Consider the following 25,409-nt stretch of genomic DNA (forward strand, 5'->3'; position numbering starts at 1 on the left):
TTAACAGACCCATCACAAGCAAGGAAATCGAAACTGTAATCAAAAATCTTCCAGCAAACAAAAGCCCAGGACCAGATGGCTTCACAGCTGAATTCTACCAAAAATTTAGAGAAGAGCTAACACCTATCTTACTCAAACTCTTCCAGAAAATTGCAGATGAAGGTAAGCTTCCAAACTCATTCTATGAGGCCACCATCACCCTAATTCCAAAACCAGACAAAGATGCCACAAAAAAAGAAAACTACAGGCCAATATCACTGATGAACATAGATGCAAAAATCCTTAACAAAATTCTAGCAAACAGAATCCAACAACATATTAAAAAAATCATACACCATGACCAAGTGGGCTTTATCCCAGGAATGCAAGGATTCTTTAATATCCGCAAATCAATCAATGTAATACACCACATTAACAAATTGAAAGATAAAAACCATATGATTATCTCAATAGATGCAGAGAAAGCCTTTGACAAAATTCAACACTCATTTATGATTAAAACTCTCCAAAGCAGGAATAGAAGGAACATACCTCAACATAATAAAAGCTATATATGACAACCCCACAGCAAGCATCACCCTCAATGGTGAAAAATTGAAGGCATTTCCCCTGAAATCAGGAACAAGACAAGGGTGCCCACTCTCACCACTACTATTCAACATAGTGTTGGAAGTTCTGGCCACAGCAATCAGAGCAGAAAAAGAAGTAAAGGGAATCCAGATAGGAAAAGAAGAAGTGAAACTCTCACTGTTTGCAGATGACATGATCCTCTACATAGAAAACCCTAAAGACTCTACCAGAAAATTACTAGAGCTAATCAATGAATATAGTAAAGTTGCAGGATATAAAATTAACACACAGAAATCCCTTGCATTCCTATACACTAACAATGAAAAAACAGAAAGAGAAATTAAGGAAACAATACCATTCACCATTGCAACAAAAAGAATAAAATACTTAGGAGTATATCTACCTAAAGAAACAAAAGACCTATACATAGAAAACTATAAAACACTGATGAAAGAAATCAAAGAGGACACAAACAGATGGAGAAACATACCGTGTTCATGGAATGGAAGAATCAATATTGTCAAAATGGCTATTCTACCCAAAGCAATCTATAGATTCAATGCAATCCCTATCAAGCTACCAACGGTATTTTTCACAGAACTAGAACAAATAATTTCACAATTTGTATGGAAATACAAAAAACCTCGAATAGCCAAAGTAATCTTGAGAAAGAAGAATGGAACTGGAGGAATCATCCTGCCTGACTTCAGACTATACTACAAAGCCACAGTCATCAAGACAGTATGGTACTGGCACAAAGACAGAAATATAGATCAATGGAACAGAATAGAAAGCCCAGAGATAAATCCACGAACTTATGGACACCTTATCTTCGACAAAGGAGGCAAGGATATACAATGGAAAAAGACAACCTCTCTAATAAGTGGTGCTGGGAAAACTGGTCAACCACTTGTAAAAGAATGAAACTAGAACACTTTCTAACACCATACACAAAAATAAACTCAAAATGGATTAAAGATCTAAATGTAAGACCAGAAACTATAAAACTCCTAGAGGAGAACATAGGCAAAACACTCTCCGACATAAATCACAGCAGGATCCTCTATGACCCACCTCCCAGAATATTGGAAATAAAAGCAAAAATAAGCAAATGGGACCTAATGAAACTTAAAAGCTTTTGCACAACAAAGGAAACTATAAGCAAGGTGAAAAGACAGCCCTCAGATTGGGAGAAAATAATAGCAAATGAAGAAACAGACAAAGGATTAATCTCAAAAATATACAAGCAACTCCTGAAGCTCAATTCCAGAAAAATAAATGACCCAATCAAAAAATGCGCCAAAGAACTAAACAGACATTTCTCCAAAGAAGACATACAGATGGCTAACAAACACATGAAAAGATGCTCAACATCACTCATTATCAGAGAAATGCAAATCAAAACCAAAATGAGGTACCATTACATGCCAGTCAGGATGGCTGCTATCCAAAAGTCTACAAGCAATAAATGCTGGAGAGGGTGTGGAGAAAAGGGAACCCTCTTACACTGTTGGTGGGAATGCAAACTAGTACAGCCGCTATGGAAAACAGTGTGGAGATTTCTTAAAAACTGGAAATAGAACTGCCATATGACCCAGCAATCCCACTTCTGGGCATACACACTGAGGAAACCAGATCTGAAAGATCTGAAAGAGACACGTGCACCCCAATGTTCATCGCAGCACTGTTTATAATAGCCAGGACATGGAAGCAACCTAGATGCCCATCAGCAAATGAATGGATAAGGAAGCTGTGGTACATATACACCATGGAATATTACTCAGCCATTAAAAAAGAATTCATTTGAATCAGTTCTAATGAGATGGATGAAACTGGAGCCCATTATACAGAGTGAAGTAAGCCAGAAAGATAAAGACCAATACAGTATACTAACACATATATATGGAATTTAGAAAGATGGTAACGATAACCCTATATGCAAAACAGAAAAAGAGACACAGAAATACAGAACAGACTTTTGAACTCTGTGGGAGAATGTGAGGGAGGGATATTTCAAAAGAACAGCATGTATACTATCTATGGTGAAACAGATCACCAGCCCAGGTGGGATGCATGAGACAAGTGCTCGGGCCTGGTGCACTGGGAAGACCCAGAGGAATCGGGTGGAGAGGGAGGTGGGAGGGGGGATCGGGATTGGGAATACATGTAAATCCATGGCTGATTCATATCAATGTATGACAAAACCCACTGGAAAAAAAAAATAGAAATAAAAAAAATAAATAAAAATTAAAAAAAATTAAATTTTATAAAGCTTCTATGGTATGCATTTGGCAGTCCCTCTTAACTGTCTCTTACTTCAACACTGCTTGGGCAAACAGACCCAGGGATGCCCCTTGCTCCAGCCTCCCATCACCCTTCAACCCTTAATTTGGTTGCAACCTTGGGAATCAGCTACTCAGCTCTCCTGGAACACTTAGACCAGCCAATGCCATTTTTTGAGCTTATCTCATTACCGATCAACCATGAGCTCCCAGATTCATCAGAATTATTCTACCCAGTGGAGGCCGTGGTCAACCACTACCTCGTGGACCTGCATCTGCAAGCCTCCTACACCTACGTCTCTCTGGACTTCTATTTCAACCACAACAATGTGGCTCTGGAGGCATGAGCCATTATTTCTAGGAACTGGCCAAGAAGAAGCACCAGGGCACCAAGCATCTCTTGAAAATGCAAAACCAATATGGTGGCCATGCCCTCTACCAGGACATGCAGAAGCTGTCTCAAGATGACTGGGGTAATAACCCAGGACGCGATGGAGACCACCCTTCTCATGGAGAAGAGCCTAGACCAAGCCCTTTTGGATCTGCAAGACCTGGATTCTCCCCGTGCAGACTCAACCTCTGACTTCCTAGAGAGACACATCCTGGATGAGCAGGTGAAACTTATCAAGAAGATGGGCGACCACCTGGACCAACCTCCTCAGGCTGGCTGGTCCCCAAGCCAGACTGGGCTAGAATCTCTTCCAAAGGTTCACCCTCCAACACAACTAGGAGCCTCTGAAGCCCAGCGGCCTTTGAGGAGCGCCCCCTAACGTCGGGGCTTCTACCTGAAGCCCCTCTCCGCAGCCATTCCGTGGCTTTTTTTAACATCCTGGAGCCCTCTCTCAAGCCTTGTACCAAATGGAAACAATATAGCTTTTTGCAGCAAAAAGAAAAAAAAAAAAGCTTCTATGTTTGTCTTTGTTACTTTCATCTTCCTACCACTTTGCCAGAGGCATCTTAATTAGACCGGATGTCAGTATCCTTTCTGTGTGTGCCAATTTTCTTACCCCATTCTGATGAAGTAAAACTGGTTAATTTTGACCAAAAAAAATCTTTTTTTCTAAGCTGGTCAGTTTATTTCCTCCTTTACACACAGTCTATACAGAGTTGCACCAAAAAATTTAGGTTTCTATTGGCCTTTAACCTAAGAGTTCAGCCTCACTGCTACTTCCTTTTCTGGTTTCCTTTGATCGTCCTTTACACACTTCAGGCCCTGCATTCTAAGCATGGCGTTCCTTGGTTACTTCAGGCTAATAACTTTTCTGCTCCTTTAATTAATTCTGAAGCACTACATAGGGTTTTGCCTCATGTGGCTGACCTGGCCAGTTGTGTTTATCATTTCCTCCTCTCCTGACAAACTCAGTAGCCTCCACCTAACCTACCTTCAGCCTCCTTGGTGGATCCAAGTGCTGGGTAAGTTAAAAGAATTAGGTCAGACATTGGCCTTGGAATTCTCCAGGCAAGAATACTGGAGTGGGTTGCCATTTCCTTCTCCAGGGGATCTTCCCAACCCAGGGATTGAACCCGCATCTCTCATGTCTCTTGCACTGGCAGGCGGGTTCTTTACCACCAGCGCCATCTGGGAAGCCCAGAACCCAAATAATAACCTCGCAACTTACTGGTTTCTCTGAGCCTGAGTCAGAATCCTCACCATGCCCTCAGGAGTAAGGCGACATCACTTCCCAACGTCAGAGGAGTCAGAACCCCCTGACTGGACAAGTCTCCATTTTCCTCACCTCACTCTCATTCACCAGCCTGGGTGTGGTTCTCTTAGGAAATGTCAGAACTGATTTTGTGTGGCTTCTGCAACAGGCAGTTTTTTCATCTTCTCCTACTGGCAGAGTTTATAAGCTGCTTCTCCAGTGGGTGGATCTAGACAGACTGGGACCTGGGACCCTTTGCTGCAGCGCTTGCACCTGGACCAACATCTCCTCCGGTAGCAAAATACAAAGAAACTACAGGGACTAAAAATAACTGTATACATGCACACATTCAGTCATTTCAGTCGTGTCCGCCTCTGCGACCCCGTGGACTATAGTCCACCAGGCTCCTCTGTCCATGGGATTCTCCAGGCAAGAATACTGGAGTGGGTTGCCATGCCCTCTTCCAGGGGACCTTCCTGACCCAGGGATCAAACCCGCATCTCTTGCATCTCCTGCACTGGCAGGCAGATTCTTTTACCACTGTGCAACCTGGGAAGCCCCAAGACCATGGAGATCTTCCTAGAAACAGGAGACAGTGAAGCATCCTTCTCACAGAGGAGTGGTTTTCAACTGCAGTTATATTGGTTTGGCCAGAAGGTTAATTTTCCCCAAGTTTTCCCTTCCATAAGATGTTACAAACCTTCTAGCCAACCAGATACTACCTTCTACTGGACACTATGGAAGCGTGCAGGGGAGTTTTTGTTTTGTTTTTTTTTCACTGACGTATAGTTGAATTACAGTATTGTATCACTTTCAGATCTACGGCAAGGTGATTCCATTATAGATACATTTTCAGATTATTTTCCTTGATAGGTTATTATATTAAACTTAGTTCCTTGTGCTCTACAGTTAATCCTTATTGCAGATTGGTTCAAGATAATGGACATGTACTCATTTTCTCCCACCAGAGCACCAAAATCACAACTAGCAGTTGAACAGCCATTAACAGGAAGACACTAGAACCCACCAAAAAAAAAGACACCCCCATCCAAGGACAAAGGAGAAGCCGAAACCAAACAGTAGGTAGGAGGGGCATAATCACAATAAAATCAAATCCTGTACCTGCTGGGTGGGCAACCCACAAGCAGGAGAACAGAAATACCAAAGAAGTTCTCTCACTGTTGAGAAGGTTCTAGGCCCCACATCAGGCTCCCCAGCCCAGGGATCTGGCCAAGAACTGGGAATCCCCAGGGAATCTGACTTTGAGGGCCAGTGGGATTTGATTACAAGACCCCCACAGGCCTGTGGGAAACAGAGACTCCACTCTTGGAGGGCAAAAACAAAACCTTGTGTGCGCCAGGACTCAGGGGAAAGAAACACTGACCCCGCAGGAGACAGAGGCAGGCCTACCTGTGAATGTTTGAGGGTCTCCTGCAGAGGTGTGGGTTGGCAGTGGTCCACCTCAGGGACAGGGGCACTGGTAACAGCAGTCCTGGGAGATACATGTTGGCGTTAAGTCCTCTTGGAGGTCGCCAATAGCCCTACCATAGAGCGTGTAGACTCCAGGACTGGGTGGCCTCAGGTCAAACAACTAATAGGGAGGGAGCACAGCCTCACCCATCAACAGACAATTAAAGTTTTACTGAGCACAGCCCTGCCCACCAGAGCAAGACCCAGTTTTCCCCATAGCCAGTCCCTCAGGAAGCTTGCACAAGCCTCTCATCGTCATCCACCAGAGGGCAGACAGAAGTAAACGCTTGTTGCTTATGTATTGTTGCTTATGTAAAGCAGTTTGTGTCTGTTAATCCCATGTTCAGTTGCTAAGTCATGTCGGACTCTTTGCGAACCCATGGAGAGCTGCACACCAGGCTTCTCTGTCTTCCACTGTCTCCCAGGGTTTGCTTAAATTCACATCCATAGAGTCTGTGGTGGTATGTTAATCTCTGTTAATCCCATACTCCTGATTTATCCATCCTCCTCTTCTCTTTTTGATAACCATAAATTCATTTTCTATACCTGCGATTCTGTTTCTGTTTTGTATATAGATTCATGTGTATTGGTTTTTTAGATTCCACATACAAGTGATATCATGTAATATGTGTCTTTCTCTGATTTATTTCACTCAGGATGATAATCTCTAGGTCCATCCATGTTGTTGCAAATGACAATATCTTATTGGGCTTCCCTGATGGCTCAGCTGGTAAAGAATCTGCCCGCAATGCCAGAGACCTGGGTTCGATCTCTGGTTTGGGAAGATCCCCTGGAGAAGAGAACGGCTACACACTCCAGTATTCTGGAGAATTCCATGGACTGTATAGCCCATGGAATCACAAGGAGTCAGACACAACTGAGCAACTTTCACTTTCACTTTATTCTTTATTATGGCTGAGTAATATTCCACGGTGTGTATCTTCTTAAGCCAACCATCTCCTCTGACTATGACAAAAGTTAGACAGCACTATTGGCATTTAGTGGTGAAGATGGGGGGAGGGGGGAGATGCTTTATGACCCACAATGTGAAGAATACTCTTGCCCAATAAAAAATTGCTTCATGTCCTGCGCTAATTTTGAATGTCCCACAGAACAGTTAGCACAAGTGAAAAATCTATTTGTAAGCTTCCAATTCTAGAGTCTAAGTCTATTTTACATTTAAATATAGTGTGTTGCGCAGTTTTAATATAAACTGAATTATGCAATGATACAATTACAAAGTGAAATAAGGAAACGTGCTCCTCTGATTTGTTGGAAACTCCAGGAGCTCTTGGTTGTTTCATGAAATCATGTTACCAGTAATTGTGCCACTTCTGGTATTTGAATCAGCTCTCTCAACATCACCTTAGAACTGTCCACTAGCAGCAATTCTATGTTTGGGGACAGCCCGGCATCACCTGACCACTTCACTCTGCTTTCCAGAGCAGTGGTGCCTATGTGTTTGCATATTAAATACACATTTTATTGTGAATGTCTTCCTTAGATTTTCCCTTTATATTACATTAGAACATCATACTGATTTTTAAAAATATTTTACATGTGGTTAAGCTATATTAGATGTGAATTTTATTTCACTAAAAAGAAGTGTTATAAAAACAAAAAACGACCACCTCTGGTGGCGCAGACAGTAAACAGTCTGCCTTAAATGCAGACTCGGTCAAGAAGAGCCCCTGGAGAAGGGAATGGCTACCCACTCTAGTATTCTTGCCTGGAAAACCCCAAGGGCAGAGAAGTCTGGCAGGTGACATTCCATAGAATCACAAGGAGTCAGACACGACTGTGCAACTTTCACTTCCACTTACTGTTATAAAAAGGAGGCCTTGTCCAGTAAGATTGGGAATGTCTATTAATAGACTTTATAAAACTCAAATAAGCCCAATCTGCCACCTCCCTACCCAACACTCACTCATGCACTCATTTGGCGCTCAGTCGTGTCTGACTCCTTGCGACCCCACAAACTGTAGCCCACCAGGTTCCTCTGTTCATGGAATTCTCCAGGCAAGCATACTGCAGCAAGTTGCCATTCCTTTCTCCAAGGGATCTTCCTGACCCAGAGATGGAACATGGGTCTCCTGCATTACATGCAAATTCTTTACTATCTGAGCCACCAGGGAAGACCCTGCACTAGCAGCAAAAAAAGCCCGTTGGTGACAAAACCTTCTTATACCAAACATAACAACAGTTCTGATTAACTGAACACCTATGATGTACCAAGCCCTATGCTACACATTTTCCATATATCATGTCTAACCCTCAACTCGCCAAGGGAGGTAGTATTTATTATGAGCTCTATTTTACAGGCAGGAAATACACACAGCACAAAGGCTAGATAACTGACTGAAGTCACACAACTGTAAGTGATTTGATTCAAGGCAATCAAATTCAGGAAAGGCTACCCACTCCCGTATTCTGGCCCTGAGAATTCCACGGACTGTATAGTCCATGGGGTCGCGAAGTGTCGGATACGACTGAGTAACTTCCACTTCACTTCACTTCAGTCAAATTCCAGTGTCTTTGACTTTGCCGAAGACAGATGGGTCAGAATTTCAAAACTTGAGAGTTGGTAAGTAGCCAGGAAAAGTCATGCTCAATTTGGCTGAATTAACTGTGGAAAAGTGAAAGGAAAGAATAAACAGGACACTTGTCACCACCTATCGCCTTCACCCAGACATTCAGACTCACACTCAAGCACCCACAGTTTCTACCCCACCTCAGGTCTTCAGCAACAGCAACTGAAAAGTGGCTTGTCTGAACTGAAATGTGTTAGGCATGTCAAATACACATCAAATTTTCTAAGACTGGGCACAGAAAAAAGGACAGCAAAGTATCTCATCAATTCTTGTTCTTCAGTCCCTAAGTCATGTTCAACTCTCTGCCATCCCATGGACTGCAGCTCACCAGGATTCCCTCTCCTTCACCATCTCCTGGAGTTTGCTCAAACTCATGTCCATTGAGTTGGTGATGCCATCCAACCACCGCATCCTCTGGGAAAGATTGAGGGCAGGAAGAGAAGGGGATGATAGAAGATGAGAGGGTTGGATGGCATCACCAACTCAATGGACATGAGTTTGAGCAAACTCCAGGAGATAGTGAAGGAGAGGGAATCCTGGTGTACTGCAGTCCATCCGGTCCCATCACTTCACAGCAAATAGATGAGGAAACAGTGGAAACAGTGTCAGACTTTATTTTGGGGGGCTCCAAAATCACTACAGATGGTGATTGCAGCCATGAAATGAAAAGATGCTTACTCCTTGGAAGGAAAGTGATGACCAACCTAGATAGCATATTAAAAAGCAGAGACATCACTTTGTCAACAAAGGTCCATCTAGTCAAGGCTATGGTTTTTCCAGTGGTCATGTATGGATGGGAGAGTTGGACTATAAAGAAAGCTGAGTGCTGAAGAATTGATGCTTTTGTACTGTGGTGTTGGAGAAGACTCTTGAGAGTCCCTTGGACAGCAAGGAGATCCAACTAGTCCATCCTAAATGAGATCAGTCCTGGGTGTTCATTGGAAGGCCTGATACTGAAGCTGAAACTCCAATACTTTGGCCACCTGATGCAAAGAGCTGACTCAATTGAAAAGACCCTGATGTTGGGAAAGATTGAGGGAAGGAGGAGAAGGGGACAACAGAGGATGAGATAGTTGGATGTTATTACCGACACAATGGACATGGGTTTGGGTGGACTCCGGGAGTTGGTGATGGACAGGAGGGCCTGGTATGCTGTGGTTCATGGGCTCACAAAGAGTCAGACACGACTGAGTGACTGAAATGGACTGATATGTTCTCATGATAATGTTTTTGGGTAAAAAATAGATTAAAATTCATTTCACTTATTTCTTATTATCAAGGTTTCTAATGAGACTATGAAGTTTTCTTAATTATAGTGGCTCACTTAATATTCGCAGTGAACAGAGCTGCGATGGATGACTTTCCTGTTGGTCAGTATCCTTTCCCAGCACCATAGGAATCTGCAAAAGCTCAGAGTCTAGGGTAGCTCCTTCTGGGAGTGACCACTCAGGCCACTGAAAGCAGCAGGAGAAGAGCATGGGTGTGTGGGGAGGGCAAGGTCAGCAGAAGTTCCTGCACATTTTCATTGTGTCCCTTTGGTCACTCAGATCATGGGGACCACATGTTCACACCCTATTTATTACTATTATCTTTATCCCATATGCTTCTCACAACTGCCAGCACATGGGAGCAGTAGGCAAAATCTGGAACAAAAGCTGTGTTTAAATACACGTGTTAAGAAAAGTCAAAATATTTGGTGTATTACCTAAATATGATATTGTTTACATTTACAGACAGCAAAGACGGTAGCTGGTAGTTCTGTGGAAACCCAGACAAGTGGCATGAGCTCATCACAGCCTGAAAGCACTAGCAATGGTTTCAACACAAGCAACTGAAAGGCAGGGGAAAGATGTCTGTGATCTCACAAGATCAGACAGACCCTCAGCTTCTGTACTCTGATCCAGTACTGATTGCAAAATCCACACAAACAAAACACAGGAAGGAAACTGAACTGAGAGAACTGGACTACAGATGTCAAGATTTTACTCACACTCATTCGCTGACCAAAATATCAAGTTAGAAAAAGAGAAAGTTTATGGACAAAGCATGTGTACCAGTTCGGGGTCTGTGAATAGAATGGCTCGTTATTTCTTATATATCCTAACTGTGAAATATGACATACTTTCGGGGAGGGAAAGAGAGAGAAGGAGGGATTGAGGAGTGAGGAAAGAATGAAGGAAGGAAGAGGAGGAGGCAGTAAGGAGGGAGGTAGACGGGAAACTTCAACTCAAAATGGTCCAAAATGTATCATCGTCTGTTGTGGTTTCCTCCCACCACAAGTCATATCCTTTAGAGAAACTCAACACACTTGTCTGATACACAAGACCTGGCCCTGCCAGAAAGAACAAAGAAGAGCTTCTCATAATTACGTGGACAACAGTGTGAAGCCACTATTTTAACTACTTGGCTCGGGTCTCTGAGCTCATTACTGGGCACATCCTCATGAGGACCATTTGAGTCTTCCGCTGGGCCAGCTGAGCTGGCTGAAATCATACAGATTGTTGTTGTTGTTTACTCGTTAAGTTGTGTTTGAGTCTTTTGTGACCTCGGGGACTGTAGCCCACCAGCCTCCTCTGTCCATGGGCTTCCTCAAGCAAGAATACCAGAGTGGATTGCCATTTCCTTCTCCAGGGGATTTCCCCAGATCAGGGATCAAACCAGCATCCCCTGCATTGACAGGCAGATTTTTAACACTGAGCTACCAGGGAAATATTTTCTGATTATAAGAAATCAAACTAAAAATCAGTAACAAAGATGCCAGAAAACTTGCCATATACTTGGAAACCAAGCAACACATTTCTAAATAAGTATGTCTAAGGGAAAGTCACAAAGGAAATTAGAAAGTATTTTTAATTGAATGAAATTGAAAACACAATGTATCAACATCTATGAAATGCAGCTAATGGAGTGTTTAAAAGGAAATTTATCCCAATAAATGTTCATATTACAGAAGAGTCTAAAATCAATTATCTAAGCTTCTACCTTAAAGAGATGGAAAAGAAGATGCTGTCGCAGACTAGACTACCAGGCTCTTCTGTCCATGGGATCTCCATGGACAAAGAATAAAAGAAATCAAAACCCAAAGAAATCCAAAGGGAGGGAAAGATGGAGAGCAGAGCAGAAATCAATGGAATTGTAAGTAAACAAAAAAAGGAGAAAATTGAAGAATCAAAAATCTGGGCTTTTTAAGATCAATAACATCAAAATTTTTACAGTCAAACTGATCACAACAAGAGAAAGAAGGCCCATATTGCCCATATGAAGAATAAAAGAAAAGACAAAGCTATAGTTCCTACTATGGAGATGGGAATGGCAACCCACTCCAGTATTCTTGCTTGGAGAATCCTGTGGACAGAGGAGCCTGGCAGGCTACAGTCTTTGGGGGTGCAAAGAGTCAGACACAACTAAGCAACTAACACTATAGTTCCTACAGATATTAAAGGAATGAAAAAAATATAGCAAATGAATTCTTGCAGTAATTACTCCTTTATATATGTCTCCTTCTGTTTAGCATTTTTAGGGGGAGAGATTCATTTGAGGTGTTGTGTATAAAAGTTAATTGAAAAAAAAAAAAGTTAATTGATTTCATTGTGATGTAGTATGTCTCTCTATGAATATACCATAATTTGTTTACTTATGCTACTGTAAATTGGCTTTTTTATTTTCTCCATTTGAGGACTATTGGCATAGCTATAAAACTGTCATATAAAGATTCTTGTGTGTGTCTTTTGGTGCAGTTTACAAAGTCAGTTCTGTTAGACACCAGGAGTGGAATTTCTGCATTACTGGCTATGCATGTGTTTAGTTTTACTACATACTGCCAGAGGATTTTTCAAAGTGACTGTGAATTTATACTTCAAACACTAGTTTACAAGTGTTGCTTTAGCTCTTCATTACTTGAAGGACTCATGAATGATTACCTTCATTGTAGTTGACAGTATTTATTCTTATGCAAAGCCCTTTCTTATTTCCAAAGACTGCTAACCTTTCCTCAGGCAAAATTCAGGCACAGTGTCCTGGAGTGACCTCGTGTGTGGGGACTGGACAGGAAGATGTAATAAGCTTAAACGGTTCTCTGAATACATTCTCACTGTGCTTGAAGCAGGGAAGACAGAGCCCCATTCTTCTGTTTAGAGGGATGGAACTCACAGCATGACAACAGCTATCTCTCTTTTTTAAACTGTGGTGAAATTGGACTTCTCTGGCAGTACAGTGGTTAAGACTCAAGAGACAGCAGAGGGCACAGGTTGGATCCCTGATTGGGGAACTAAGATCCCGCATGCCATGCAGTGCAGCCAATAAATAAATAAATAAAGCATGAAAAAAAATCAGTAATATTTTAAAAGGATAAAATAAAATTTAAAATATATATAACACAAAGCTATTTTAATCATTTTTAAGCATACAATTCAGTGGCATTAATCACATTAGCAACGTTATTCAGCTATCATCACTGTCAATTTCCACAACTTTTTCATCATCCCAAAGAGAAACTCCGTACCCACAAAGCAAGAACTCCCACAACCCTCTCCCCCATCCCTAGAAAGCACCATTCTATTCTCTGTTTCTGTATCCACAGCTTTCTCTTAAATGTCATCACCAAATCTCCTCCCTACATTAAAGCAGCTGAACTTTCTATGCCATTGTGATACGTACAATGCCAAAGAATCATAAAACACAGTCCCGAATACTTCCTCTGAGAATTTTTGGTCTGACTCCCACACTCCGGAATTTCATTCTTTGTATATGTTGATGGCTCAGTCAAAATTTCTCCATGAAAATCGTATTACTTTAGTGAACTACTTATTATCCCTTTAATCCTCTGCATCTACTGTCCTTCTAATGAGTCAGAAATTTTTTCACAGAAGAGTTTCCATGAGTTCTGCTTGCCATAACGTGGCTGACGATTGAACTCCCTGCTTTGGTTTTGGCAATTCAGGAAGCGGAATATTTCCTAATTTGGGAAATGTGGGTTTAATAGATCCTACAGTGCATCAGTTGGAATGGTATGAATTTAGCTACTACCGTGGGAGTTCCCCAATAACTCAGCATTTCTATAAATGTATCATCCTTGCAAAAGGATGTTCTTACATGTTTGCACAGCACTTTTGGCCTCTCCAGCAAATTGAAGATAATGAAAACCGGTAGTAAAGTGTTAGAAATTGTCTCCTTTGGTGATACTTGGAGCAATTGCCCATAAATTGTGATCTATTACCTGTAACAAGTTCTTTTGAAATCTCCTTAAGAGCAAAAGAGATCCTTCATCTCTCAAATGACATCCAGCCTGGATAAAGAGTGCTTTTCCTCCCAACAGAATGAAGCGCCTGCCTCATATGAAGAAGGGTATATATGTATTTTAGTAACAAATCTTCCCCAAATTGCTGTCATTTCACATTGCCAGCACTGTAGACCAGAACTTACACTGGAAAGGACCTCAAGAAATCTTTCATTCATCATCATTTCAGAGGAAACTGCCCAAACTGGCAGTAGGAATCTTTCTGCCAACTGTGTAATAGTACCAATGATCCCACAGACCAGCGAGCATTTTGACAAAAGGGCAAGCCTTCCTCACCCACAGAAAGCTGTCCTAGGTAACAATCTTCCCATTTAAGCTCCATATCAGAAGTCTCAAACTTGTCCCCTTAAGGGCCAGAGAGCAAATATTTTATATTTTCTGGGCCTTCTAGTGTCTGTCACAACTACTCAACTCTGCCATTGTAGTGCAAAAGCAGAATACGGAAACAAAATGGGTTTTGTTACAATAAAACTTTTATTTGCACAAACCAGCAGGGGGCGCCATCTGACCCACCTTCAGTAGGATGCCAACACCTGCCTACATAGTCTTGAATTCTCAATCAGTTATTATGCCTTTGCATTAAAAACTGTCCTTGGCTGGACTTCCCTGGTTGTGCAGTGGATAAGAATCCACCCGCAGTGGACACAGGTTCAATCCCTGCTCCAGGAAGATTCCACAGGCTGTGGAGCAGCTGCGCCTGCGGGCCACAACTAGTGAAGCCCATGCGCCTAGAGTCCGTGCTCTGCAACAATGAGAAGCCACCGCAAGGAGAAGCCACCGCAAGGAGAAGCCAGAGCACCGCACCTAGAGGATAGCCCCGTTCTCTGCTACTAGAGAAAGCCCACAAGCAGCAGCAAAGACCCAATGCAGCCAAAAATAGATGAACAAATGAATAAATAAAGCAGTGTGTACACATTAAAAACATCTTAATAAAGAATTGTCCTTGGCCTGAGAAGGTAACTAAGTCTGTATTATTATCAAAAATTCCTTATTTTTAAGGAATTTAAATATATGTATGGCAGACCCCAAACCATATCTTTTCAGCATGGGTTCTCCTAAACCTGCTTCAGTTGCTGGCCAGTTAATTTATGACAAAGGAGTCCACAGTATACAGTGGGAAAAGGGCCAGTCTCTTCAGTAAATGGTGTTGGAAAAACCACCAATGTTTAATAACTATTTAACACCTACTATATGAGCAGATCCTACAGTGTATATATGTATATTTATATACCCCATCCTTTGGAATATCACAGCTTAGGGTGGCATCACAGGGCGAGGAAACAGGCAAATCTGAATTCAGAGCCCCACTGTGCCTCTCTGCCATCTGAGTGAGCTTGGATTAGGCACCTCAGCTCTGTAGTTTCTTCATCTGAGGAACAGGGACAGTGTTACCTACATCCTATGTCTCTATGCAGGTCAGTGAGATTGTGTACATAAAGCCCCAGGCAGAACCTGAACACAGAAGCCCTTCAGAAACCAGTTTCTTTCCCTGCTTTCTTCTTAGCTTAGAAGGTCAGGACATAAAGAACTAACAGAGGACCAGGAACACCACAAATCCAATTTCAGACATGTACTCAAACCGAAGCACACGTGGTCTTTATCCTGTGGGATTATAGATTATATAAGCAGAAAGGTTCTGACTGATCAGGAGTGACTGTGTACAGAATATGAAGCACCTTCTCTGTGCTCGGAACAGAGAACCTCTGAACTCGCAGAAGCACCCACTACAAAAGTTCTCGGCCTTCCTGGATGCAAAGACATCCTAGAACCTACCTTTTCAAAAATTATTTTCCAACAAGCTTGCCCACATTCAAGGAGTATTTTGCTTCATTTTTGTTATAAAGTTGGACAATAATAGGTTGGCATAGTGAGTGCTTGTAATTGTCCACCCTTCGAGGCTAATTTCATCAAGAATATCTGGGTCCCCGGAGACTCAGATTGAAGCAAGCGCCTATTGACTCCTCTGCCCTCGGCATTCTCATCCTCTTCTGCACAGGACTTCCCTAACTCACAAACCAAGGAGAAATTACATGCTGAATTATGATGCCATATAACACATATCGCACAATCAATATAGTGGTTCCAATGTCCACAACAGTTACATTTCTTCCTCCTTCACACCAGATATTACAGTTGTAAATTTTTCCCTTTAGAAAATTACAACTTTTCTCATGTCCTACCAGGCAAGATAGCATCTCTGTTGCCACCTTCCACACCTCGCCTTTATATCTCTAGACTCCAAAGAGAAATGGGATATTTCCTGCCATGTCAGTAAATAAGGATGTCACAGTCATCAGCGATTGTAGCCTTCCAGCACGAGCTGGTGAGCCTTGAGGGAACTCAGGATGTGAAAACACAGGATCCTAGCCTCAGAGAGCTGAGGTGCATATCAAAGAAATGATTTCACTGAGCCCAGACTCCTGCATCTTCCCCTATATAGAAAAGGGCTAAATTCATTAACTTGGGATATCGGGTTTTCTTTAATTAACAATAACCTTTTGACATTCAAACTAATTGTTGCAAAATTTCTGTAACTTTTCTTCCCTCTGCTCCTCAGAGCAGTTCCCTCAGAGCTACTTGAGATGCTATCTCCTGGACTTGAATCCCTAAAAATTTCCACCAAGTAAAACATAAGGCTCAACTTTTAGGTTGTATTTTTTCGGTTGACACCAATATCAACACCAGTGTTACAGCAGCCTCTGAGCATACTCTCATGCTGGAGGATATACCCTCCAAGACGTTTCCATACTGATCTTACCTACTAAAAGAAACCCAATCTAATATACCGGTGTCAACAAAAAATATCCTCATGGTTGCAGGAAGAATTAGCTCTACCATTTTGTATTTTAAATGCTTAGAATAACTAAAGCAAATTTTTTAGAGAGTCCAGGTTCCACAACTGAGAAGTCAGCAGATTGGGAAGGCACAAGTAATCTGATAAAGTTTCATTTCAAGCAAAGATGCACTTCTCAGGGCTTAGATTTGGAGAAGAAAACTGGGCCACATAGGGGAAAAATATATTCTAATTGTAAAATCACCGTTATTGAGCTTTATGAAACTCTGGAAACTTCATATAATAGGATAGCGAATTGCTTAAAAGTGAGGGCTTTTTTCACTCACTAGCTAGGTGACCTAAGGACATTGCTTTATCTCCCTGAGTCCTAGTTACCCTGCCAACAAAACAGAAATTGTAATAACATTATTTACCTCATACACTTATCGGGAGGATTGAATGAGCTAATGCATACATAACCACTTAAGTGACAAGGACAAATGTGTTCCGGCCTGAGTTCGCCCATATTTTCTTCCACTAAATCCTTCAGAAGAAAAGGACAGTTTTCCTTCTTTTTTCTTTGCTTTTTTTTTTTTTCCCCCTTTTCTTCCCTCACTTACCCTTGAAAGGCTTCTGTCTTTGCTGACTTCATTCCCAAATTTGGGGGATAGATTCGAGAGCAGGGGGTAGTCAAAGAGGTAGAGAAAAAGTGGGAGAGAAATAAAAAGATGAACCTGCACAGACTTCAGGGAAAGTGAGAGGCAGTTGAGAGAGAGAGCCTGGAGCAAGTGGAATAAGAGATATTTCAGGAGAGGAAGGGTCTTTGGAGATGTGTTGAAATATCTGCTGCTATGGTTTGTGTGTTGGATACCCTCTAATGATACTGATATTTCCTTTTATTACCTTGGGTTGCTGTTAGAGCTTGTTGTTTTTTTTTTCCCCGTTTTTAAAATTTTTGTTGGAGTAAAAATTGCTTTTCAGTGTTGTGTTAGTTTCCACTGTACAGCAAAGTGAATCAGTTATATGGATCATATATCCTCTCTTTTTGGATTTCCTTCCCGTTTAGGTCACCACAGAGCATTGACTAGAGTTCTCTGAGCTACAGAGTAGGTTCTCAGTAGTTACCTATTTTATACATAGGATCAATATACGTCAATCCTAATCTCCCAATTCATCCCACCCTCCCTTTCCCCCTTGGTATCCATATGTTTGTTCTCTACATCTTCGTCTATATTTCTGCTTTGTAAATAAGATCATCTATACCAGTATTTTTCCAATTCCACATACAGGCGTTAATACACAATATTTGTTTTTCTCTGCTAGGGGCTTCTTTGATTGTGACTCCACACATTCCGAGACCAAATAGGAACCTAGCTTATCTGTGTGACAATCCTGGTGGTGACAACAAAGACAAGATGACTGTACGATGCTCTTCTTGTACGCAGGTGTGTGCTGCCGGGATAGTCACTACTTTTCCATGGAAACGGGATACTGTTCTGAAGTCAAAGTTTACTCAAAGAAGAGAGCATGAAAAAGAATATTCTGGGTCCCACGTGGGAAACTGATGCTATTTCTTTGAAAAATTATAAACAAACTTTCAAGAAACTTTTAAGGAATATTTGCCACAATTATTTATCTAAAATCCCAAATCAGACAACAAAAGCTAGCCAGAGGCTCCTAAAAAATTCCAACATAAGAAAATATACCAGGCAATACGGAATAGAGAAAAACAAAGTCAGATTAAGCAACAATAGATAGCAATCAGCATTGACAAGAAGACATTCTTGGTTCTCAGTTTCCACATTTGTAAAACAAAAAGGGTAAAAGAGATCATACTGCCCTACTAACCATTAAGGTCCCATGGAGTTGCCTTTGAGATGAAAATGACTGGGCTTCCCTGATAGCTCAGTTGGTAAAGAATCCACCTGCAATGCAGGAGACCCCGGTTCGATTCCTGGGTCAGGAAGATCCCCTGGAGAAGGGATAGGCTAGCCCACTCCAGTATTCTTGGGCTTCCCTTGTGGCTCAGCTGGTAAAGAATCCACCTGCAATGTGGAAGACCTGGGTTCAATCCCTGTCTTGGGAAGATTCCCTGGAGAAGGGAAAGGCTACCCACTCCTGTATTCTGGCTTAGAGAATTCCATGGACTAAAGAGTCAGACACAACTGAGCGACTTTCACTTTTGAGTTGTAAGGGCTCCAAGTCCTTCACCCCAACTTCAATCAAAGAGACATACCCTCTGAACCTTACTCGACTAAAGATAACATTTTAAAAAAAGAATTCTCTGGATTAAATTTTTTTTCAATATTAAATTAGCAAGTTTACTCCCTGCAGGATCTAAAGCATTCCCAGACCTACATATGTTTTTAAAATTGCTATAAACAATATTTCCCATCTAAAATGTGTGCAAATGGATTTTATCAGTAATTCACTCAAGGTTTACAGAATGTGATTTTATTAAAGAATACTATTTTATGGGACAGTTCATTTTAAATCAATTAAGCATTCAACTGTAGAATTTAAAAAGAGAAGAGCAAAGCAAAAGCAATGACATCAATAGATAGAAAAGAAATGAATTCATGTGATTAAGGTAAAATTCTTATCACAAAGCCTGACACAGAGTAAGTAATTACACCACTAGCCAAATAAAGAAAAGGTTAATTCATAAACTAAAAAGCAAAAAAAAAAAAGTAGCAATTATCCAAAAGCAGGATCTAGGAAGGAATTGTGTGGGGTGGGGAGAAGTAGGGTTGTTGGTGCTTAGTTGCTAAGTGGCGTCCAACCCTTCTGCAATCCCATGGACTGCAGCCCACCAGGCTCCTCTGTCCATGGGATTTTCCAGACAAGAATACTGGAATGGGTTGCCATTTCCTTCCCCAGAGGACCTTCCCAGCCCAGGGATTGATCCCACATCTCCTGCATTGGGAGGCAGATTCTTTACCACTAAGCCATCAGAGAAGCTCGAGAAGTAGGGTAGGAGACCCTAAAACAGACCAAACACGGCAGATCTGATCAAGGAGAAACAAAACCGCAATCTAAATAAATATCATTAGAAAGAAAATGACGCAAGTGATGTAAAGAGACTGAGAATTATCATCGTCTTTAAACAAGGTGAGAGCATTTAGCTAAACTAGGAAAAGCGCACAGAAACTCGAGGATTCAACGTCTCTGAGGGTTCCTTATTTGCTATTGGTCGTGCGGAGGGAACGTGTGAGTAGATTTTGAAGATTTTGAAGGAACTTAAGTAGTCTTGCCAGCTGGTATTTGCCTTCAACTAGAAAAAGCCATAGCTCTTATTTCTGAAGGTTTAGAAGGCCCAGGAAATTCAATATGTTTGAGTGTACACAAAGGTCTAGATCCCACATACAAATATTCTATTCTTGCCAAATCAGGGCCCTGACTTTGTCACAACAGATGTGGAAAGGTTAAAAATTCAAATTTTCCAGGACTTATAAAACTCTTACAATCAACACACACACACACACATAACAAAATACAATAAATATATAATTAAGAAAAGAAATAAATCTAAAAATAAAATAAGCCTGAAGGACTGAATTCTATGCTTCCTTTTCTTCTGTGTGCACAGGGTATTTCCAAAATCAACATCTGAATAACTGAATGAGTGAATGATTGCTTGTTAATTATCTGCACATAAAGAAAACTTAGCTGATGATCCACCCTACACTGCCTCAACAAAAGGAAATTTTAAAAAACTGTATCAGGGTTAATCTAGAAAATCTAAATGTAAAAGGTACTAGAAAATTTTTCTTATAAAATTTCTTAAAAATTTTTGATATATACTACTCTTCCAAGCCACACGAGTATAAAAGTCGAAAAGAAATTACTGGCTAATTTGAATATTTCAAATCAATGTATTGAGAGAAATTGCCTTATAATTACTTAAAATATAGATAAAACATTGTATTCTTATCCCTTCTTCTGCCCATGTGCTCTTCCCCTTTTTTAGAACAGGCTTTGCCAACAGTCCTTGTTTTTCACCCTCGTTTCTTTAACCTTGAGATCAGAAGTTAAATTCTTCACGTGAGAATCAGTTGATGTTCAGAAGCCTTGTGAACTGATTTTGAAAACCTCTTGAGGTCTTTAATGCCACTTTAAAGCAGTTCTTCCTATCAGCAGGTATTTGAAATCTCTCTCCTGCAAATTACCATTTCCCTTGGTTCACAAGTCCAACCTGAAAGTTTAGAAATAGGTTAGGGATTTGAAAAATTCAAAGTCAAATCCCCTGATAGAAAGCAATGTGACGACAGAGAAAACTCAAGAGTTTAATCAGTTTTGATGCCTAGATGGGTCATGAATTGAGCAACTCAGTTAAGCCTTTGGCTCTTTCATTGTATAAAACCAAGAGAAGCAAGTGCTTGGATCTGCCAGTTTTGCAGGAGAAATGAGATTGTTAGGAGCAATGTTTGCCAGAAGTGAGTGCACAACTCAAAAGATGACCCATGTTGGTGGGAATGCAAACTAGTACAGCCGCTATGGAGAACAGTGTGGAGATTTCTTAAAAAACTAGAAGTAGAACTACCATATGACCCAGCAATCCCACTTCTGGGCATACACACCGAGGAAACCAGATCTGAAAGAGACACGTGCACCCCAATGTTCATCGCAGCACTGTTAATAATAGCCAGGACATGGAAGCAACCTAGATGCCCATCAGCAGATGAATGGATAAGGAAGCTGTGGTACATATACACCATGGAATATTACTCAGCCATTAAAAAGAATTCATTTGAATCAGTTCTAATGAGATGGATGAAACTGGAGTCCATTATACAGAGTGAAGTAAGCCAGAAAGATAAAGACCAATACAGTATACTAACGCATATATATGGACTTTAGAAAGATGGTAATGATAACCCTATATGCAAAACAGAAAAAGAGACAGATGTACAGAACAGACTTTTGGACTCTGTGGGAGAAGGCGAGGGTGGGATGTTTCGAGAGAACAGCATGAACATTATCTATGGTGAAACAGACCCCCAGCCCAGGTTGGATGCATGAGACAAGTGCTCGGGCCTGGTGCACTGGGAAGACCCAGAGGGATTGGGTAGAGAGGGAGGTGGGAGGGGGGATCCGGATGGGGAATACATGTAAATCCATGGCTGATTCATGTCAATGTATGACAAAAACCACTACAATATTGTAAAGTAATTAGCCTCCAACTAATAAAAATAAATGGAAAAAAAAAAAAAAAAGATGACCCAGAAATCCATCATTTCTCCAGTTTGCCAACCTGAGCATGATTCTTTGCTTCTTTGTGGCCCCGTGGAAATATATGCTTAGTCACTCAGTCATGTCCAACTCTCTGGGATCCCATGGACTGTAGCCCGCCAGCCTCCTCTGTCCATGAGGATTCTCCAGGCAACAATAGTAGAGTGGGTTGTCCTTGCCCTCCTCTAGGGGAATCTTCCCACTCAGGGATTGAATCCAGGTCTCCCGCATTGCAGGCAGATTCTTTACTGTCTGAGCCACCATACTATTAAATAAAGGTTTGAGTGGCTTGCAGCCAAGAAGCAAATACTAAGGCTTGATTGGCATATAGATCTAATTACCAATACTTTTCCCTTAGATATTGGATATTACCAGGAAAGGGGAGGCATTTAGATTGACCAAAAAAGTATCATTAGATGCCCTTCTCAAAACTATCTATCTACTCTTTCTCTTACCACATTCCATCAATTCAAGTTAATTTGGATAAAAAGCTTCTCTTTAGGGCTACAGATGGGTATTAAATATAGTATAGTATAAATACAGTAGTCATTTACTCCTTAATGTTGAAAAGCACAAAGTTAGTTCAGGGTCAATAATTGGGAGTTTTTTATTAAAGGAAACAGAAGGAAGAAAAGCAATCATGAGAAGTACATTCCTTAGGATCGAGGTGTACAGCAGACCACAGGGGATCTGAGAACTTGAGAACATGTCAGTACCAAGTGGATCCTGGGAGCAGGAGGTTGGGGTGGGTATGAAAGTAGAGAGGGAAAAGGAGAGAAGTGGCCGTGGTTTGCCAAGTAAGTGTCCCAACATACATTCGTGGGAAATCTTATTGGAGGTTCCTCTGACTAATGTCTTGATTGGAGTGATGCAGCAGATTTACTTGGAAAACTGCGATCTTCTGTTTGCCACGATTTATTCCCCACTCCCCAGTCCTCAAGTATCATTTCAGTTCCTGCCTCCTTGGGGATAAAAGTAAGAAAGAAAATGGAGAAGAGAGGGGGGAAAGCCAGTTGCCTGCAGACACAGGAAAAGGTAGTTTGCTCCTGCTCCCAGGACCTGCACTCTGGCCCATTGTTGCTGTTAGTCAATCACTAAGTCGTATCCGACTCTTTGTGACCCCATAGACTGCGACATGCCAGCCTTCCCTGTCCTTCGTCTCCCGGAGTTTGCTCAAATTCACATCCACTGAGTCAGTGATGCCATCCAACCATCTCATCCTCTGCCCTAAATCTTTCCCAGAATCAGGGTCTTTTCCAGTAAGTCGGCTCTTCACATCAGGTGGCCAAAGTATTGGAGCTTCAGCTTCAGCATCAACCCTGAATATTCATTGGAAGGACTGATGCTGGAGCTAAAACTCTGTCCTATAATATTCTATTAAGATTTCTCCTACTCATGTGAGCCACTAGAAATTATTCTCCATAAATGAGTTAGATCTCAAGACTGACATACTTTAGAATAGAGATGCCTTACAGCAGGTCTTTTTCAAGTGGTTAGGGCTATTTAATTTTTTATTTTTATTTATTTATTGACTGTTGGTTTTTTTTTTAGGGCTATTTAGACACAAGGAGGAGTCATTATAAAGTAGAATCAGTCTTAGAATGGTCACCAGGTTGAGGCATAAGAGAAGATGAGAAAGATTGCAAGGCCAATGCCATCCCTAAGTTAGGATCCACTAAAAAGAGAGAAACCATGTAGTAATGTAAATGAGAAAAATTTAACATAAAGGATTACTAGCATGGAACTGGAATAATGGAGAGTTGGCTAATAAGAATTAAAGAGAATTCTTAAACACCAGGAGAAGCAGATAAAATACATGGAGCACCCAGTATCCTTAAGGTTGAAATGGGTACCCCAGGAGGGCTGAAATGCAGTCCCCATTGGGAAGGGCAAAACCACACCCCCACTGGATGGTGGGAAGTGGCTAAGATGCCTCATTAGTGGGATTTGCAGGAAACCTGCCCTCCAGGCATCACGGGAAACTCCTGGCCTCTAGGAACTGCTGAACCTGGGAGCCCCTGGGAGTTCCTAGAAGCCTTCACTGCAGGAACCCACTGCAAGAGGCACCAGGACCCTGCGGACTCCCAGAACAAGAGGAAGCCAAGCCACTGCAAGCACAGAGCACCAAGCAAATGCACCGTGAAGGGGCCAGGCTGGAGAACATGAGGTTGCTGCAGAAACCACACTCTCCAGGAGCCCAGGACCGGAGACACTGGAGTTGCAGGCTGAGGTGAAGGCACTGAGCACGTGGCGGCCAGGGGCACACTCACCAGCAGGGCGCCAGGAGGTCTTAGGTGCCAGATGTCCATGTCAGGGGGTCGCCAGGCCAGAGTTAGGGCCGGGGTCTTTCAAAATGATGGTGTGCTCTGGGACACAGAGCTTGAGGTGAGTGCCACTGGATGGTACCTTCACACACACACACACACACACACGCATGCACGCACGCGTGCACACACACACGTACACGCACATGATCAATTCATGGAGAAGAAGCCCACAGCTGCAGAATCAGGAAGCCCCATCTTCTATTGCCATCCTCCTTATTTAACTTACATGCAGAGTACCTTGTGTGAAATGCCAGGCTAGATGAAGCACGAGCCGGAATCAAGATTGCCGGGAGAAGTATCAGTAACCTCAGATATGCAGATGACACCACCCTTATGGCAGAACGCGAAGAGGAATTAAAGAGCCTCTTGATGAAGGTGAAAGAGGAGAGGGGAAAAGCTGGCTTAAAACTCAGCATTCAAACAACTAAGATCATGGCATCTGGTCCCATCACTTCATAGGAAATAGATGGAGAAACAATGGAAACAGTGAGAGACTATTTTCTTGGGCTCCAAAATCACTGCAGATGGTGACTGCAGCCATGAAATTAAAAGACACGTGCTCCTTGGAAGGAAAGATATGACAAACCTAGAGGGTATGTTAAAAAGCAGAGACATCACTTTGCTGACAAAGGTCCATCTAGTCAAAGCTATGGTTTTTCCAGTAGTCACGTATGGATTTGAGAGTTGGACCATAAAGAAGACTGAGCGAGGCAGAATTGATGCTTTTGAACTGTGGTGTTGGAGAAGATTCTTGAGAGTCCCTTGGACTGCAAGGAAATCAAGCCAGTCCATCCTAAAGGAAATCAACCCTGGATATTCATTGGAAGGACTGATGCTGAAGCTGAAGCTCCAATACTTTGGCCACCTGATGCGAAGAGCAGACTCATTAGAAAAGACCCTGATACTGGGAAAGCTCGAAGGCAGGAGAAGAGGACGACAGAGGCCAAGATGGTTGGATGGCATCACCGACTCGATGAACATGAGTTTGAGCAAACTCCAGGAGATAATGAAAGACAGGAAAGCCTGGCGTCCATGGGGTCGCAAAGACTCGGACACCAGTGAGCAAGAGAACATCTACCGTGTCCCTCTAGCTCCCCCTACTGGCAAAGCTTGTCATATTTATGTCAGAGAAGGTAGCGAAGGGCGAATAGACAGCTGAGAAATAATAGATTGACAGTGGTCACTGTATCTAGCAAAGAACTATAAAACTCAATTCAATGTAACT

The 25,409-nt window shown here is 41.9% G+C and overlaps 1 pseudogene; it reads left to right on the plus strand.

Annotated features, from left to right (window-relative positions):
* Nucleotides 1-3,053: 3,053 nt before the first annotated feature.
* Nucleotides 3,054-3,581, plus strand: LOC122425820 (annotated as a pseudogene).
* Nucleotides 3,582-25,409: the final 21,828 nt, after the last annotated feature.

This window comes from Cervus canadensis, chromosome 23 (assembly GCF_019320065.1).
Source record: "Cervus canadensis isolate Bull #8, Minnesota chromosome 23, ASM1932006v1, whole genome shotgun sequence".
Lineage (NCBI taxonomy): Eukaryota > Metazoa > Chordata > Mammalia > Artiodactyla > Cervidae > Cervus > Cervus canadensis.